The following is an 18,190-nucleotide window of genomic DNA, read 5'->3' on the forward strand; positions in this document are numbered from 1 at the left end:
ATGAGCCATCTGACTTCTTTACTAGCCAGACTGGGCTGTTGAAAGCACTATGGGTAGAGCATACCATACGTTGGTACAGTTCTTAGTTTCTCCTGTTTCCTTATGCACCTCAGGCCATTTACATTGTTTGACAGTTATCACTCTTCACGAGCATGGTAGACTTACTGGTCCCCAGTTGGTGCTTCCCCTCAGCACTGGTTTGATTACTCTAATGCAGACGCAGAATTCACTGATAGAAGTCTGCAGAGTCTGACCTTGTAGGATATCAATGCCCTGTGTGTCCTCTGGTATTGAAGAGATGAAAACTCGTGTTCTTGTGGGAGAGAATGCCCAATTTTCATGGTCAAAGGGAACTTCCTGACCGTGACAGTTTACCCGCCATAACCATTAATGGCATGAGGGTATCTTGAAAACATCTGAGGCTGACCATGTATTGGATACACTAGGCTCCAGTATTAACAGAGCCATCTCTGTTCTGCTTTGCCTTTCCTTTGTACTAGGGGTCCGACTGTGCTGAGCATTTTGTCCACTTCACTGTCAATCACCACAACATCCTCTTCACTCTCCTCACTTCCCCAGGGATTTCACCTCTTAGTGTCCAAACGGGTAGCCTCATTTCCCAGAAGTTGCCACTTTTTGTCAGAAAAAGGAAGCTCCAAGAAGGGTTCTCTCTGAATCTGTTGAATCTCAAATGTCTTCAGCTTAAAAAATCTTCATATCAACTCAGAAATTCCAAGTGGGTCCCCACCATTTATAGCAGGCTGGCTTCTTGTGTGGTTTATTATAGATAAGGGGGTTGATTTCCTACACAGGTTGCTACAGGTTGTGAGTCAGAGTTTTATTTGCATATGTGGTCCAGCTGTTGCCCATGGAATAGTCAGTCTCTCATGGTCACATGTGATGCCATTTTTGAGGGAAGGAATGATAGTTTTTTCTCCTCCTTTTCTTTTTTTTCGTCTTTTTGGGTTTTTTTGGGGGGGGTGTTTTTTTTGTTTGTTTTTTGTCTTTTTAGGGCCACACCTGCCACATATGGAGGTTCCTAGGCTAGGGGTCAAATCAGAGCTACAGGTGCTGGCCTACACCACATCCACAATGTCATATCCGAGCTGTGTCTGTGATCTACACCACAGCTCATGGCCATGCTGGATCCTTAACCCACTGAGCAAGGCCAGGGATCAAATCTGTGTCCTTGTGGATACCAGTCAGATTCGTTACTACTGAGCCACGATAGGAACTACTTCTCCTTTTCTTAAATATCCATATTCTCATGAATGTAGGCATTTATGCCTGAGGCTTAAAGGAATTCAGAATGAATATGGAATACTTTCAGCATTGTCAGCTTCTCATTGTTTCCAATTTAATCGTGATGCAATCTGACTATAGTTGAAGAAGAACGGCATCCCTTCGCCAAGAGGCACAGAGAATGTAATGAAGATGAGTAAAAGGCAGAAAAGTCTAAAGGTAAATAAAAATAGACTCAAGGAAGGGGCTGGTGTTTCACTAGGAAGGACTCTTGCAGTGACTGGCTGTCTGGTTTCATTGTTTCTTAATTTTATTGGAGTAAAGTTGACTTACAAGGTTGTGTTAATTTCAGGTGTATGGCAAAGTAAATCAGTTATCCATATACATATAACCATTCCTTTCATATTTTTTTTCCATATAGGTTATTACACCATATTGAGTAGATTTCCCTGTGCTACACTGTTCATTCTCGTTACCTATCTACTCTATATATAGTAGTGTGCATATGTTAATCCCAACCTCCTAATTTAACCCTCCTCCCTCCACATTTCCCCTTTGGTAACCACAGTTAAGTTTGGTTTTGAAATCTTTTTTTAGTTTGTTCCTGTTTTATAAATTTTTATATCATTTTTATTAGATTCCACATATTAGTGATCTCATATATTTGTCTTTCTCTGACATATTTCACTTATTATGATGACTTCTAGGTCCATCCATGTTGCTACAAATTGCATTATTTCATGCATTTTTATGGCTGAATAATATCTTTATCCATTCCTCTGCTGACAGACATTTAGGTTGCTTCCATGGCTTGGGTATTGTAAATAGTGCTGCCATGAACATTGGGGTGCATGTATCTTTTCGAATTATGGTTTTCTCTAGATAGATTCCCAGGAGTAGGATTGCTAGGTCATATGGTAGTTCTATAGTTTTTAAAGGAACCTCCATACTATTTTCCTTAGTGGTTGTACCAATTTACATTCCCACCAACAGTGTAGGAGTTTATGGTGTTTTCTTCCCCTCCCCCCCAAGAAAAGAGTCATGTGGGATGCTTGGTAAGGGTGGTGGAGAGAGACAGAGGCAGAGACAAAAAGGACAAATAGATGAGGCTCAGTAATTCTAATTAGCATTTAACCTCCTTACTATCCAAAGTGGCTAGAACGATCTTCATACACACAGGCCAATGTCCTTCTCTGTTTTTTCCTCTACCAACTCTAAACTGGATTTTCATACCATTCTGAGACTAATCACTCAGTTAAACCAAGCAAAATAATAAATTTCAAGGAAATAAAATGTAGAAATAAAAATTAATGATATCAATAACAGAAAAAGTGCAGTGAATATGCCCTCTTTTTACATGGCATGCTCCATAACTGATATTTCTAAGTATTTCTAAGTAGTCTAGAAGTTCTCAAACCTTAATCTTTTTTTTTTTTTTTTGCTTTTTAGAACTGCACTTGCAGCATATAGAGGTTCCCAGGCTAGGGGTCTAACCAGAGCTACAGCTGCCAGCCACAGCACAGCCACAGCAATGAGGGATCCAAGCCATGTCTGCGACCTACACCACAGCTCATGGCAAGGCTGGATCTTTAACCCACTGAGAGAGGCCATGGATTGAACCTTCAACCTTATTGTTCCTAGTCGGATTTGTTTCCACTGTGCCACACCCTTAATCTTAGCTATTAAAAAAAGGTAACTGCAATTTAATACATATATGTACCATCTGTACCCAAGAGAGTGGCAGACAGGTCAAGCCTGACTTGTCTTGGGAAGAAAATGTTGAAATGTGCTTTATTTTATTTATTTTTTTATCTTTTTTTTATGTACCCAAAGCATATGGAAGTTCCCAGGCTAGGGGTCAAATAGGACCCCTACACCGGCCTACACCACAGCCACAGCAACATGGGATCCAAGCCACATCTGTAACCTCATGGCAACACTGGATCCTTAACCTTTAACTGAGCGAGGCAGGAATCAAACTTACATCCTCATGGATACTAGTCAGGTTTGCAACCACTGAGCCACAATGGGAACTCCCTGAAATGTGCTTTAGATAGAGAGGGCCAATTGATATCCAACTTAAAATACTCAGGAAATTAGCCTACAGTGCAAGCCATTAGCTTTTACCAAGAAACACTAGAAGAAGGCATTTGTGCTATGCCTGAAAAAGGTAAAAGTTATGTTCATTTTTAATGAAAAATTATGATAGCCCTATAAATTATAGGAGTCCCCAAAAGATACTGGATTTAATCTTCACATAGTCAATGCAAAAATATCAACAACGCCAAGTACAGAATAATGCTCAGCCAGACTCTATGAAGAAGAAATGCCATCAAATCCACTTACTATTCTATGACAGAGTGCCAGATTATGTAGATAGGTGACTACAACTAATGAAATGTTGTGGCCTTGAGTTGAGATTTTAATTCTATAATACCTGATTTTTCCATTAACAAAAGGCTTAAAGTTACAGTATAGGATTTGTAAAATTTAGGTCAAGAGTTCAAAAGTTCAGGAATTCAATATTGCCAAAAGGACATCTCAAGGAGTGCCCCATTTAAAGGTCCATCTTTTGGCTACCCACCTGTAGCCTCCTGAAGCCCCACTATGATTAGTCAGGAAAAGGCACTTTTTTCCCAGCAGATTGGCTGCATTTAAGCCCCTACTTATGCCTCACCTAACATCCTTATGTAGGAAAAACTGTATAAGCTGGTAGCCTGATTGCAATTCCCTCTACCTTTTTTCCCTCCTTTAATTTTTCTCCATAGCATATAAGAGCTTGTAATACACTATGTAAATTATTTTGTTTGATTTTTGTCTTACACTAGAATGTATGTTCCATGATGGCAAAGGTTTTTGGTTGTTTTGTTTTGTTTTTCTTTTTTGGGCCCCATCTGCGGCATATGGAAGCTCCCAGGCTAGGGGTCAAATCAGAGCTGCAGCTGCCCGCCTACACCGCAGCCACAGCAATACCAGAGCCGAGCCACATCTACAACCTACATCACACACAGCTCACAGCAACACCGGATTCTTTAACCCACTGAGCAAGGCCAGGGATCAAGCCTGCATCCTCATGGATACTAGTTGGATTATTAACCCACTGAGCCACAATGGAACTCCTATTTTTGTCTGTTTGTTCACTGCTATGTCACCAGCATCTGGTGTGCCTGAATAATCACGGTAGGGTTCAAGAAACATTTATCTAAGAAACTATGGAGAAAACTGGATCAGATCAAATGAAAACAATGAAGGGAAATGAGATAATTTTTGAAGGCAAAAAGGAAGAGGATCTCGTTGTTATCCCTGGCTTGTCAATAATGTCCTACCATGATACCCAGAAACAAAAGATGATCCATGGGGACTCACTGCCCTTGATCTAGACCTAAACACGAAGGCATAGCATTAAAATCTTCCCTTCTCCTTTCTGCTCTTCTCTTGCTCTGCATGAATTCACCAAAATTAATCCCATTTCTAAGGCAATGTGACAAGTCCACCCTCTAGCGATTTTCCATTCTGCAAAAGTCTGAAACCGGCATGAATTGGGGAGAGTGGGTTCATCTTTTCCCCAGGTTTAAAAGCCCCATCTGTTTTGAAGGATTTCAAGAAATTTCCACTTGGCAAGAGCTACAATTAAATGCCACCATTTTAATGGGGTTATGGGGAAGAGAGAGGTGAAGGGTTGATTCAAACACTAACAGGAGAGCTAGGAATTAATTTTACTCCAGTCATTCTAGAATCTAAGCATGTCTTTTCTAAGAAATGTGTGCAAATAAAATTCTTTTCTTTAGCAAAATAAATATTCTCAATTGTTTCCATATTTTTTAAAAAATTAATCTTTTCCTTGAGCTTGTACCTCTACCAGCTGCCCCAATCTCTTGCCTTCCTTTCACAATCACATTTCAGGATGAAATGGCTGAATCACTGGTCTCCCTTTCTTCCTTCAAATACCATATACGTTAACTCACTTCCATCAGGCTTCCATCCACACATATGCTCTCTTGGTTCCCCTTTCTTCCAGATTGTTCTTTCTCCTGCCTTTTGCTGAATCTTTTTGCTCAGCTCTTAAATAGTGGTTGAAAGTTTCCTCTTACCCTCTCTCTATATACTATTCTTGGATAATGACATTCACTCCCTGGAATTAGCCCATGACCCAACCCACACCTTTGTGCAGAGCTCCAGGTTACTATCTCACAAATTGTCATCTCCTCCTGGATGGCCTTCAGTCACATCAAAATTAAAAGTACAGAACTGAAATCTTAACTCTAATATGACAACCTCTCATTATACATTCCCTCTTCAAAGTGCTCCTCTTCTTTTGGTCGCCCTTATCTGTGAAGGCATCATCGTCCACTAAGACAAAGAAACCAGCTCAGAGCTACCCTTGACTCCTCTCTCTCCCACATTCAAAATGTTAACAGTTTCAGGTTGAGTTCTCCAGGAAGCAGACTCTGAGATGGAGGTTAATGGGTAGGAAACTTATAAAGAAGTGCCCTTGGGACCAATACTTGTAGAAGAAAGGGGAATCAAGCAGGATTAAGCAGGAGAAGACATGAAGTCAAGCTCTAGTGCAGTCCCCAAAACTGCCTAAGCTGACTCCATTGGAAGCTAGAAGTGACTTTTCAGAGCTACCCTGAGATGCACTTAGATGGCAAGGCCTTTATACTCCATCAGCTACATGATTTGTAGAATCCAGTGCAAAATGAAAATGCAAGACTCTATTTAAAAATTAAGATTTCTGGAGTTCCAAGGTGGCTCAGCAGGTTAAGGATCTGGCATTGTCACTGCAGCAGCTCAGGTTGCTGCTGTGGCACAATTCGATCCCTGGCTCAGGAGCTTCCACATGCTGCAGGCAAAGCCAAAAAAAAAATTAAGATTTCCAAGAGGGATCCTGCTGTATAACACAGGGACTATATCTAGTCAATTGTGATGGAACATGATGGAGGATAATGTGAGAAAAAGAATATATTTACATATATATACATATATATACACACACACACACATACATATACATATATATATATGACTGGGTCACTTTGCTGTACAGCAGAAATTAACAGAACATTGTAAATCAACTAATTTTTAAAAATTAAAAAATAAAATATATAACAAAAAAAAAAAAAAAAAAAAGATTTCCAAGAGGGGAGTTCCTATTGAGACTCTATGGATTAGGAACCCGACTAGTATCCATGAGGATGCAGGTTCAATCCCTGGCCTCGCTCAGTGGGTTAAGGATCTGGTGTCGCCACAAACTATGGCATAGGCTACATATATGGCTCGGATCCCACATTGCTGTGCTGTAAGCCAGCAGATGCAGCTCCATTTTGACCTGGGAACTTCCATATATTGCAGGGACAGCCCGAAAAAGAAAACAATATTTCCAAAAGCGCAACTACAGAACATTAAACCAAAGCACTAGACTCCTTCTCTACATGTGGGACTGTGTTACTGCATAGGTTGTATGTACATGAACCTGGGACTAGTCCTCATCAGTCACTGTATGTAGCCAAGTTCTCTATGTAGTTGAGATTGTCCCTGAAGGGGCCAGCAGCTGAAGGCTGTTTGCCAATGGCACTCCCAGCAACCAGAGCAACTAAACATCACTCATGAGGCACCTGGGAATGGATCACAGCATCCACCACAGTCATGAAGCCTGTCCATTCTACCACTCTGACATTTCTTGCATCAATTCTCTCTTCTCAACTGACGCTGCTAATCAAGAGAATTAAGATGATCATCATCTCTTGCCTTAACTACTGGAAGTGTCCCATGCCTGCTATTTCTCTACTTCTAGCCTTCACACTACCAGAAATGAGACTGTTATTCCCATTCCTAAAATACCAAATGGCTTCCTATTACCCATAAGATTAAAATATAAGCCAACATTTCCCAAACTGTTTCATAAAATACTAGTCTTCAGAGTAAAAAAAATAAAAATAAATAAATGTGATGTTTATGAATGTTCTTATCTTTTAAATACCTGTATAATAAAAATACTAAACCATTTACAGTTCTAAGGATAATAACCACTCCTAAGGATTAATGAATTACACCTTAGAACTCCAGAGGCAGCAAGAACAATGTCCAAATCAAAGAGTTTTATTCAATCTGTATATTGACCCCAACAGCATTTATTAACCTGTCTAGATATACACATCATCTTGTTAATAATCACCAGGGTTTTTTTTAATATTTGCTGTCCCATTTTAATAGTATTTGTGATACTATTCAATGCTATTTATTTTATTCTTGGTTCTTATAAAATACTTTCCCCATTGGATTTGTGGATTAAAGAAATTATTCTGTCACTACATTTTAGAATTCTTTTTTTTTTTTTCCTTCTTAGGGCCACACCACCAGCACATGGAAGTTCCCAGGCGAGGGGTTGAATTAGAGCTACAGCTACTGGCCTATATCACAGCCACAGCAACACAGGATCCAAGCCACGTCTGCAACCTACACACAGCTCATGGCAATGCCGGATCCTTAACCCACTGAGTGAGCAAGGCCAGGGATAAAAACCACATCCTCATGCATACTAGTCAGGTTCTTAACCTGCTGAGCCACAATGGGAACTCCTAGGATCTATTTATATTTCTCTTTTACTAATAAACATTTAAATATACTTACAGAAGTTGTACATGCAGAAAGATTTGAGTATCATAATTATACAGCCTGATGAATTATCACATAATTAACATACTCATGTAACAACCACCAAAATCAAGAAATAAAATATTGGTATTGGAGTTCCCATTATAGCTCACTGGTTAACGAACCTGACTAGGATCCATGAGGACGTGGGCTCAATCCCTGGCCTCGCTCCATGGATTAAGGATCCGGTATTGCCATGAGCTGTGGTGTAGGTTGCAGACATGGCTCAGATCTGGCATCACTGTGGCTGTGGTGTAGGCCGGCAGCTGTAGCTCCAATTCAACCCCTAGCCTGGGAACCTGCATATGCCATGGGTGTGGCCCTCAAAAGACATGAAAGGAAGAAAGAAAGAAAGAAAGAAAGAAAGAAAGAAAGAAAGAAAGAAAGAAAGAAAATATTTGTATCTAACATCTTTCTTTGCCCTTACAGTTACTTCTTTCCTCTTCACTAAAGTTAATCATTAAAGAACCTCTAACAATTTGTGATCTACATGAATCCAAGTTTGACTTACATGAGCTCCTGTTGATATTTCATTATTGTGCCAACTAACAGTAAAGATGGGATTCAAATTTGACTTATTTATAAAGCCTATGCTTTTGTAATGTTCCTAATGGCTGTTCCACTCCCTACTGACATAGTAAAATTGCTAAGAAAAAGAAAACATAATTATTTCTTCAAATTACAGAGGTTTCCTACAAGTACCTTGACAAGGAAAAAAATGCCCTTCACATAGCAAGCAAAGTATGTGAAAGAAGATGGACATTAAATCTAATTGTTTATTGTACAGGAGAAACTGATACAACATTGTAAATCAACTATACTTTAATAAAAAACCTTTTAGAAAATCTAATTGTTCACAAAATAATGAAGCTACTAACATCTTTGGATTAACAAAAGAACTGTATATAGGGTATGTGTGTGTGAGTGTGTGTGTGTGTGTATTATGAAAACACATATATGTATGTATATTATGGTCATATAATCCCATATTTGCAATGGAATAAAGTATATTTTCTAAGTTTAGCACAAATTCATTTGGCAATAAGACCTGCCCTGAACCTATCTGAGGCTAAATATAGTCTTTATTTATTACATATCATAAATAAACATATCTTGCTGGTGAAATGTTAATCTCTTTTGATTAATGGTATGATCCCAGACCTCCCTGAGCGTGTCATGTGGTGTGGCATACATATTATATTATCTGATTTCTAGAATCAGATGATTTTTAATTTCTAAAACAATCAACCCCAAGTTTGGGCAGGGGACAAGGGATTTTAAGTGAGTTCTCTTCCCCTACAACCAAAAAGAAAAAGAAAAAGAAATCTGTAGTATAGTGAACACACATAGGCTATTTTTCAAAAGAAAAATCCTGAAGGAAATTGAGCCCCTTGACCTGTTAGAGGCAAATGTTTCCCTCTTCCACTAAAAAATGACCAAAAATAAAACTGTGGCATTGGGGAATTCCCTTCGTGGCTCAGCAGAAATGAATCCGACTACTATCCTTGAGGACGCAAGTTTGATCCCTGGCCTCACTCAGTGGGTTAAGGATCCGGCATTGCTATAGCAGTAATGCAGGTCAGCAGCTGTAGCTTCAATTCAACGCCTGGGCTGGGAACTTCCATATGCCATGGGTACAGCCCTAAAAAGACAAAAAATAAAATAAAATAAAAAAGCTTTAAATATAATATCAGTACTGCAGAATCATTAAAGCTGATGAAACAAAAAGCAAAACTGCAATGAACTTGCTCTCTTGGGAATATTTTTTTGGTTAAAATCTACCAGGCACTAGGTTTCTTTGCTTGTTTATTTTTGCTTCTTTGGGCTTTACCTATAGTAGGTAAGGCCTTAAGTTGTACATATATTGCTTCATTTTACCTCATTTAACCTTTATAGTAATCTTACAAGACAGGTATTATTGTCCCCATTTTACAAAGAAGGAAATTGAGTGTAAACAAATTAATTTTCTTGAGCCACAGGGAGGCAAAGAGAGTGACAAAATCGACATTTAAACCAAAAATTTAAAAACAAATTTGAACTAAAAAAAAAAAAAAAAAGATTTAAACCAAATTCTCTGATTCAAAAATCCTTGCTCTCAGCCTCTGAGTTGGGACAATAGATCCTTTTTCAGACTTTTCCTAAACTCTACCACCTCTGGCTGTGCTATAACTTTGGGAATCATTTATATGAGTCTAGTGAACTAGATTTTCTCATGTTCCTAGACTTTTGCACATTCTATCCCTTCTGCTTATACACCTTCCCTTCTTTGTTAATTTCTACCCAAACTTCAGTGATCAGGTCCAATATCTTTTTCCTTAAACTCCAGAAAAAGAATGATTTTGTCTGCCTTTTTCCCATCCTGTGCTACCAATTTGTTTAAAAAGCTGTTAAATCATCTATGTATGTAACCCCGGGGCTAGTAATATTTAGCATACATTGGGCCCTCAATCACTATATGCTGAATTCAAGCCAAGGACTAATATATGCAAAGAGCTATAGGCTGTTAGAACTAACTCGGGATTTCCAACCTGCTGCACACTGTAACCTCTAGAGGTTTTTTGTTTGTTTGTTTGTTTGTTTGTTTGTTTGGCTTATAAGGCCACACTCTCGGCATATGGAAGTTCTCAGGCTAGGGATCGAATAGGAGCTGCAGCTGCTAGCCTACGCCACAGCCACAGCTGCTCAGGATCCAAGCCACATCTGTGACCAACACTACAGCTCACAGCAAGCAGGATCCTTAACCCACTGAGTGAGGCCAGGGATCAAACTACATCCTCATGGATACTAGTTGGATTCATTACCTCTGAGCCACAATGAGAACTCCTCTAGAGCTTTTAAAATAGGTTATCTAGGAGTTCGTTGTGGCTTAGTGGGTTAAGAACCCAACATAGTATCTGTGAGGATGCAGGTACTATCCCTGACCTTGCTCAGTGGGTTAAGGATCTGGTGTTGCCTCATGCTGCTGCCCAGATCTCAGATGCAGCTCAGATCTGGCATTGCAGTGGCTATAGCACAGGATGGCAACTGCAGCTCCCATTCAACCACTAGCCTGGGAACTTCCATGTGCCACAGGTGTGGCCTTAAAAATTAAAAAAATAAAGTAAGATAAAACAGGCTATTTATCCTCATCCAAGAACTAATAAATCAGGGTGGCTACAGGTGGAACTACACATTCTGTATTATTTAAAAGGATTTTCCAAGTGATGCCAAATTTGTGAATTCTATTCTACTTGTCTCACTTTATGAAATATGGAGATTGAGACCTAAAGATGTTAAATTTACCAGTCAAGCTTACACAGAAAGAGGTAAATATAAGTACTTGACTTATAGCTGCTTTACTTAATCACTCAAAAGTATTTGTTGGGGAGTTCCTGTCGTGGTGCAGTGGTTAACAAATCCGACTAGGAACCATGAGGTTGCGGGTTCGGTCCCTGCCCTTGCTCAGTGGGTTAACGATCTGGCGTTGCCGTGAGCTGTGGTGTAGGTTGCAGATGCGGCTCGGATCCCGCGTTGCTGTGGCTCTGGCATAGGCTGGTGGCTACAGCTCCGATTCAACCCCTAGCCTGGGAACCTCCATATGCCGCGGGAGCGGCCCAAGAAATAGCAACAACAACAACAACAAAAGACAAAAAAAAAAAAAAAAAACCTATTTGTTAAATGCCATTCATGTGAAAAGCATTGTGCTAGGCACTGGAGATACATACTAATTAAACTAGAGCTTGCAATGTAATGGGAAAGAAAGTATTAAACATATGCTCATAAGATGAATTGTTTAACTCTGATTATATTGAAGGAGAACCTGGTGGTATATATACATATAATTGGGGAACCTGGCTTAGCTCGGGGGGAGTTGAGGGTTGTCACATAAATCTTATTTGAGCTGAAGAGTATATATGTACAGAACTAATTTAGGCTTGTGTTTCTCAACCTAAGATATTTTTGGGCCCATCAGTCCTCTATAAGAGTTCTTTTAATTTTGTGTTTTCATTTTAATGACAACCTTAAAGATTAACAGAAACAATTTCTGGTTTTTGTTTTTGTTTTTTAATGAGTAAGTTCTGCCCAAAGCTTCAAAAGCCCATTTGAACATGTGTGTTTTTGACTGATTGGCCACAAGTAGTACTACTCTAATTGTCTCAGGCTAATGAAAAAAGAACAGAAACTGACTTAATATGACTATATTGCATTCCAGTCAAGAGAAGATCAAATGCCCACCTTGAAACACCTTCAACACTGCACGAATGATAAGTTTCATAATAGTTCGCACAAGGAGGCAGTGGTGGGTGAAGTGTGTCATCACACAGCAACTGTGGACTGGTCATGGTGAACTTAAAAGAACTGGAACCATGGGAGTCAGGTGCAGGTGCTACACAAATGGGATGTCAACAAAACATCATCTACCCCCACTAAGTTAGTAATGTCAACTGTTATTTGAAAAAGAATGCAGAAGTCCCATTGTGGTTCAGTGTATTGGATCCCTGGGCTTGCCCAGTGAGTTAAGGATCTGGCATTGCTGCAAGCTGCAGTGTAGGTTGTAGGTGTAGCTTGGATCTTGCAGCTGCAACTCTGATACAATCTCTAGCCTGGGAACTTCCATATGCTGCAGGTACAGCCCAAGGAAAAAAGGAAGAAGGAAAGGAAGGAAGGAAGGGAAAAAGAGGATGCACCAGATCTGTGTAAAAATAAACAAAGAATGAATAAATAACTTACATTTCCTCTCTCTCTCTCTCTCTCTCTCTCTCTCTATATATATATATATATACATATATATATATATATTTCCTTGGGGAAAGGGAACTGCAAGGCTGAAACAATGGGTGGAAGGGAGAATTATTTTTTATTAGTTTTTAGTAATTACATAATTTCTTTTTAGTTAACATTTTTATTTTAGATGTGATGTATATCATCTCTCAACACAGTTACAATTTTATATTTGTACTATTATATATTGTTTTTTTTCTTTTGTTTTTGTTTTGTTTCGTTTTCTGCTTTTTAGGGCCAAACTCAAGGTATATGGAAGTTCCCAGGCTAGGGGTTGAATCCCAGGTACAGATTCAGGCCTACACTGCAGCCACAGCAACACAGGATCCAAGCCGCATCTGTGACCTACACCACAGCCCACAGCAACGCCGGATGCTGAACCCACTGAGCGAGGTCAGGGATTGAACCCTCAACCTCATGGTTACTAGTTGGATTCATTTCTGCTGAGCCACTATAGGAACTCCCTGTTTGTACTATTATATATTGTAATAAAATAACTTAAATCAATAGTTGGACACAAAAAAATGTTTTTCCTTTAAAGTGGTTGTTACCTTACTCACTAGGCAAGGAGGGAGTGTGTCCGCATGTTGGTAGTCATTTGGAGGAAGCAGCCCAGGCAAAGCTGAAAAGGTTCCCACAAGAACTCCTAGGCAGCCCTGAGCATGGCTAGTGCAAAACCAGCAGGGGGCAGGCCAAGCAGACCAATCCCTACAGCAAGGAATTTAGTCTTTCCCTAAGAATAATAAGTCCTTGTTCTTTCCATCATATTAAGCATTGGAGAAATCAATTTTTGTTGTGGGCATTTGAAATTCTAAAACCACATTAGGGAGGTCCTTTGTGGCTCAGGGGGTTACAAACCCTACTAATATCCATGAGGATGCAGGTTCTATCTCTGGCCTCACTCAGCGGGTTAAGGATCCGGCGTTGCTGTGGAACTGTGGTATAGGTCGGATATGTGGCTCCGACTCCGAGATGCTATGGCATAGACCAAGTTGCTATGGCATAGACCAGCTGCTGCAGCTCCAATTTGACCCCTAACCTGGGAACTTCCATATGCTGCAGGTAAGGCCTTAAAAATAAAAAATAAATAAATAAATAAAACCACATTAGTTTAAATAGTATTTGCTTTCCTCCAAATTCATCCAAAATACTAACATTTTACAATGTCCAAGTGAACAAGGAATGACGTTTGAATAGAGTAAAAAATAGATAAGTTGAAAAAATTGACAAGTTTATAGAGTAGTCTGTATAGACCTGCTCTGTCCAATACAGTAGTTACCAGCCACATACAGCTCGTGGGCACTTGAACTGGGGCTGGTCCCAGTTGAGGGGTTCTATAAGCATGAAATGCATACCAATTTCAAATAATTAATACCAAAAAAGATTACAGACTATCACATTAAAATATGCTTATATTGATTCCATGTTGAAATATTATTTGGCATATAGTCAGGTAAATAAAGCATGTTACTAAAACCGTTCCATTTGTTTCTCCTAATTTTTTTCAATGTGGCTACTAGAAAATTAAAATTACTTACGTGGATCATTTTATACTTCTATTTGGACAGCACTGATATACGAGCTTCATATTAGTATATGCATAAAAAATTTTTAAAAATAGTAAAATTCATGGTATATACCTGGGACCCTTGTAAGTGCTTTTACATGTGTTAATGCATTTAATCCTCATACAACCTGATAAGGCAGAAACTATTATTACCCCATTTTACAGATTAATAAACTGAAGCACAGGTGCTGCACAGAACATTTTATAAGGGCACAGAAGAAACTGACAACAGTGGTGGCCTCTTGAGGAGGAATTAGGGATTAAGGTGTGGAAATAAGTTTCTAGACCCAAGACGGAGCCCTAGTACCATGTCAGCAAACCAAAACTTAGGTAATATTTGCGTCCCCGTAAATGCTCTGCTTGAACAGAAACGCAGTATATCCAATCAGCCAATCCCCAACCACCAAACCAGCTCTGATTTACTTACTTCCTTGCTCCTTATTCGTTTCCTATAAAAGCTTCCCGCCTTCCGCCCCACTTCACAATTCTCTGGAGCCTTAGGAACAGACACTGCCTGCTTCATGAAGTGTTCAAGTGTATCTGCATCACCTAAATTGTCTTCTTTAATCTTTTTTTTTTCTTTTCAGGGCTGCACCCGTGACATATGGAGGTTCCCAGGCTAGGAGGTGAATCAGAGCAGCAGCCACCGGCCTACACCATAGCCACAACACCACCAAGTCCAAGCCACATCTGCAAACTATGCCACAGCTGGCAGTGTGAGGCAATGCCAGATCCTTAACCCACTGAGCGAGGCCAGGGATGGAACCCACATCCTCATGGATACTAGTTTGGTTCTTAACCTGCTAAGCCACAATAGGAACTCCTCTTTAATCATCCTTTTTAACGAAGGTCAGGGGTGAAAAGGAGCTTGATGTTCTTTCTTTTTTTTTTTTTTTTTGCCTTTTAGGGCCACATTAGCAGCATATGGAAGTTCCTGGACTAGAGGCTGAATTGGAGCTGCAGCTGCCCACCTACACCACAGCCACAGCAACACCAGGTCCAAGCCACCTATGCGACCTATGCCACAGCTCAAGGCGACTCTGGAAACCCAAACCCACTGAGTGAGACCAGAGATGGAATCTGTATCCTCATACATACTAGTCTGAGTGAATTCCGCTGTGCCACAAAGGGAACTCGATTTTTTATCTTTTGAACAGATTAAATTTTGTTACAATACCAATATGTTATTTGTTACCATTTCAATCTAAAAATAGATGGGGGGGGAGTTCCCGTCTGGCGCAGTGGTTAACGAATCCGACTAAGAACCATGAGGTTGCGGGTTCAATCCCTGGCCTTGCTCAGTGGGTTAAGGATCCAGCGTTGCCATGAGCTGTGGTATAGGTTGCAGACAGGGCTTGGATCCCGCGTTGCTGTGACTGTGGCACAGGCCAGCAGCTGTAGCTCCAATTGGATCCCTAGCCTGGGAACCTCCACATGCAGAGGGAGTGGCCCTAGAAAAGGAAAAAAGACAAAAAAAAAAAAAAACCATAAAAATACATGGGGGAGTTCTTGTCATGGCTCAGTGGTTAACGAATCCGACTAGGAACCATAAGGTTGCAGGTTCGATCCCTGGCCTTGATCTATGGGTTAAGGATCAGGCGTTGCCGTGAGCTGTGGTGCAGGTCGCAGACGTGGCTCAGATCTGGAATTGCTGTGGCTCTGGCGTAGGCCTATGGCTACAGCTCCAATTAGACCCCTAGCCTGGGAACCTCCAAGTGCCTCCAGTGCGGGCCTAAAAAAGATAGAAAGACAAAATGAAATGAAATGAAATGAAATAAAATAAAAATAAAAATACACAGGGACAATCCACCAAACCACCGCATTAAGAGCACAAACTCAAGTGCATTAAGTACAATTGAGCACTTAACTGAGTAACTGAGAGAAGACTGACTAGAAATCAAAATATAAAAATCACTGAAGAATCTAATCTATACCTTCCAATCTCATCAGAGACATGCTTTCCTTGCTTATTACCTGTAATCTGCATTGGTGACTGTTTCCTTTATTTCTTGGGTGCACCTGCAGCATGCAGAAGTTTCCAGGCCAGGGGATGATCCTGAATCAGCTGGTGTCCAGGGTTAATATCCAATGGCTTGTGCTGCCCAGCTCCCTGTGCCCCCTCCCAGCACTGGTAACTCCTGGAAATGCCTGTCCCCTCAGGCCCTTCCCCACACATACTGGATCAGAACCTGCATTTTAATAAGCTCCTCAGGTGATTCACCAGCATGTTAGTTTGAAAAATGCTTCCTGGGCCAGGGGTCTCAACCTTGACTGCATTCTGGAACCACTAAAGGAGCTATAAAAATACTTATGCCAGCATCTTTCCAAAGACGGGTCTGAGGTGCCACCAGGGTATGGAGAACTTTGGAAGCCACCCATCTTCCAAAGATTGAAAATCACTGCCTTAAAGTCGTAGTGAGTGGCCAGCAGATGTTTTCCATGCTCAACTGATTTCCTCTGCTCCGTCTTCATCTTCCCTCCTAGCTGTCCCCAGGGGCTCACCTTGTTTCCTTTCTCTGGTCACCAGCAAAAGGGTTTCTCTCCTTGGAGATTTTCAACTGCCCGCACTGAGGAGAGCCGTCTAGCTGGCCCAGAAGACAGACACCCGGGCGTTAATGTTAAGGATTAACTGCTTTCTCTACTGGGCCACAGGACAACCTTGAACAAGTTACAAAACCCACAATGTTCTTAAAAAGTGATCCTGAGTCTAAAATGCCTAATTACCTTCAAATGGAAGGCCAAGAATGAAGAATTCCACACTCTGCTTTTCAAAAGTCCAAGCTCTCCTACGTTCAGCAGTGGCTCTTACTTCAAACTAAATTCACCGCCCTCCTTATCCCTGGGTTTCTCATCCGCAGATTCTACCAAGAGACTGGTGATTCGACCCATGATCTGCAGCTGGTTGAATCCGCAGATGCGAAATTCAAGGATATGGATACGAATGCTAACTGGATTATTTATGCTCCGCCCTCTTGCGTAAGGGACTTGAGCATCTGAGGATTTTGGCATGCACTGGGGGTGGGGTCCTGGAACCAATGGCCCCGCAGATACCAAGGGAAACTCTAATTGTGCACCTCTGTGGAGTTGGTTCCTCCCAAATCCCACCCAGCACTGGAACGACCCCCCGGGCATGGCCTGCCAGCCTTTTTAGTTCACTTTTGTGGCTAGCATATGGAGCTAACTATTCAGGTCCCATGATCCCTTAATTGCCACAAAAGGTCTACAACATCTCTCCCTTCTTTAATGAAGTGATTTCTTTTCACATTAAACTTTACTTGGGGCAAGATGAGTATAAGGGAAAGGGACACACCAAATTTTCACACAACGATTTAGCCTTAGGGCTTCAATGTAGTACTGAAAAAAAGTTTCGCTTGTATCACCTTTAAAGGATCATTGCTTAAGAGGAAAACTACCAAGACAACATTATATTCTCTTTAGGTTTTCTCAACTTTGAGCTTCGGCAAGTAGTTATTTTAAATCTGCTGCTTGACAACTCCTTAGCAAAAGCATTAAAACTACCTGTGAAATATCAGAGCACAATGATAAATAACTTCAGGAAAATGTAAAATTCATTCAGAACTACTCTTGTAGTTCCCGCTGTGGTGCATCAGGATGGACAATGTCCCTGCAGCAGCAGGGACAGTGGGTTCAATCCCCTGCCTGGCATAGTGGGTTAAGGATCCAGCATTGCCACATCTGTAGGATAGGTCACAGCTCGGATTGGATTTGATCCCTGGCCCAGGAATTCAACATGCCACAGAGCGGCCAGAAAAGAAAGAAAAAATAAATAAGTAAATACTAGGGAGCTCCCGTTGTTGCCCAGCAGAACGAATCTGACTAGTATCCATGAGGATGCAGGCTCAATCCCTGGCCTCCATCAGTGGGTTGAGGATCTGGATTTGCCATGAGCTGTGGTGTAGGCTGCAGATGCGGCTGGGATCTGACGTTGCTGTGGCATAGGCCAGC

General features: G+C 40.8%; 1 long non-coding RNA gene across 1 annotated transcript in view; it reads right to left on the bottom strand.

The window, feature by feature from the left end:
• LOC110256428 overlaps nucleotides 1–17,330 on the bottom strand; it is a 273,715-nt gene extending 256,385 nt beyond the window's left edge. The window contains exon 1 of the long non-coding RNA XR_002337921.1: nucleotides 16,949–17,330. This is a non-coding gene — a long non-coding RNA (uncharacterized LOC110256428). The remainder of the gene's footprint in view (nucleotides 1–16,948) is intronic.

The sequence above is a fragment of the Sus scrofa genome, chromosome 13 (genome assembly GCF_000003025.6).
Source record: "Sus scrofa isolate TJ Tabasco breed Duroc chromosome 13, Sscrofa11.1, whole genome shotgun sequence".
Taxonomy (NCBI): domain Eukaryota; kingdom Metazoa; phylum Chordata; class Mammalia; order Artiodactyla; family Suidae; genus Sus; species Sus scrofa.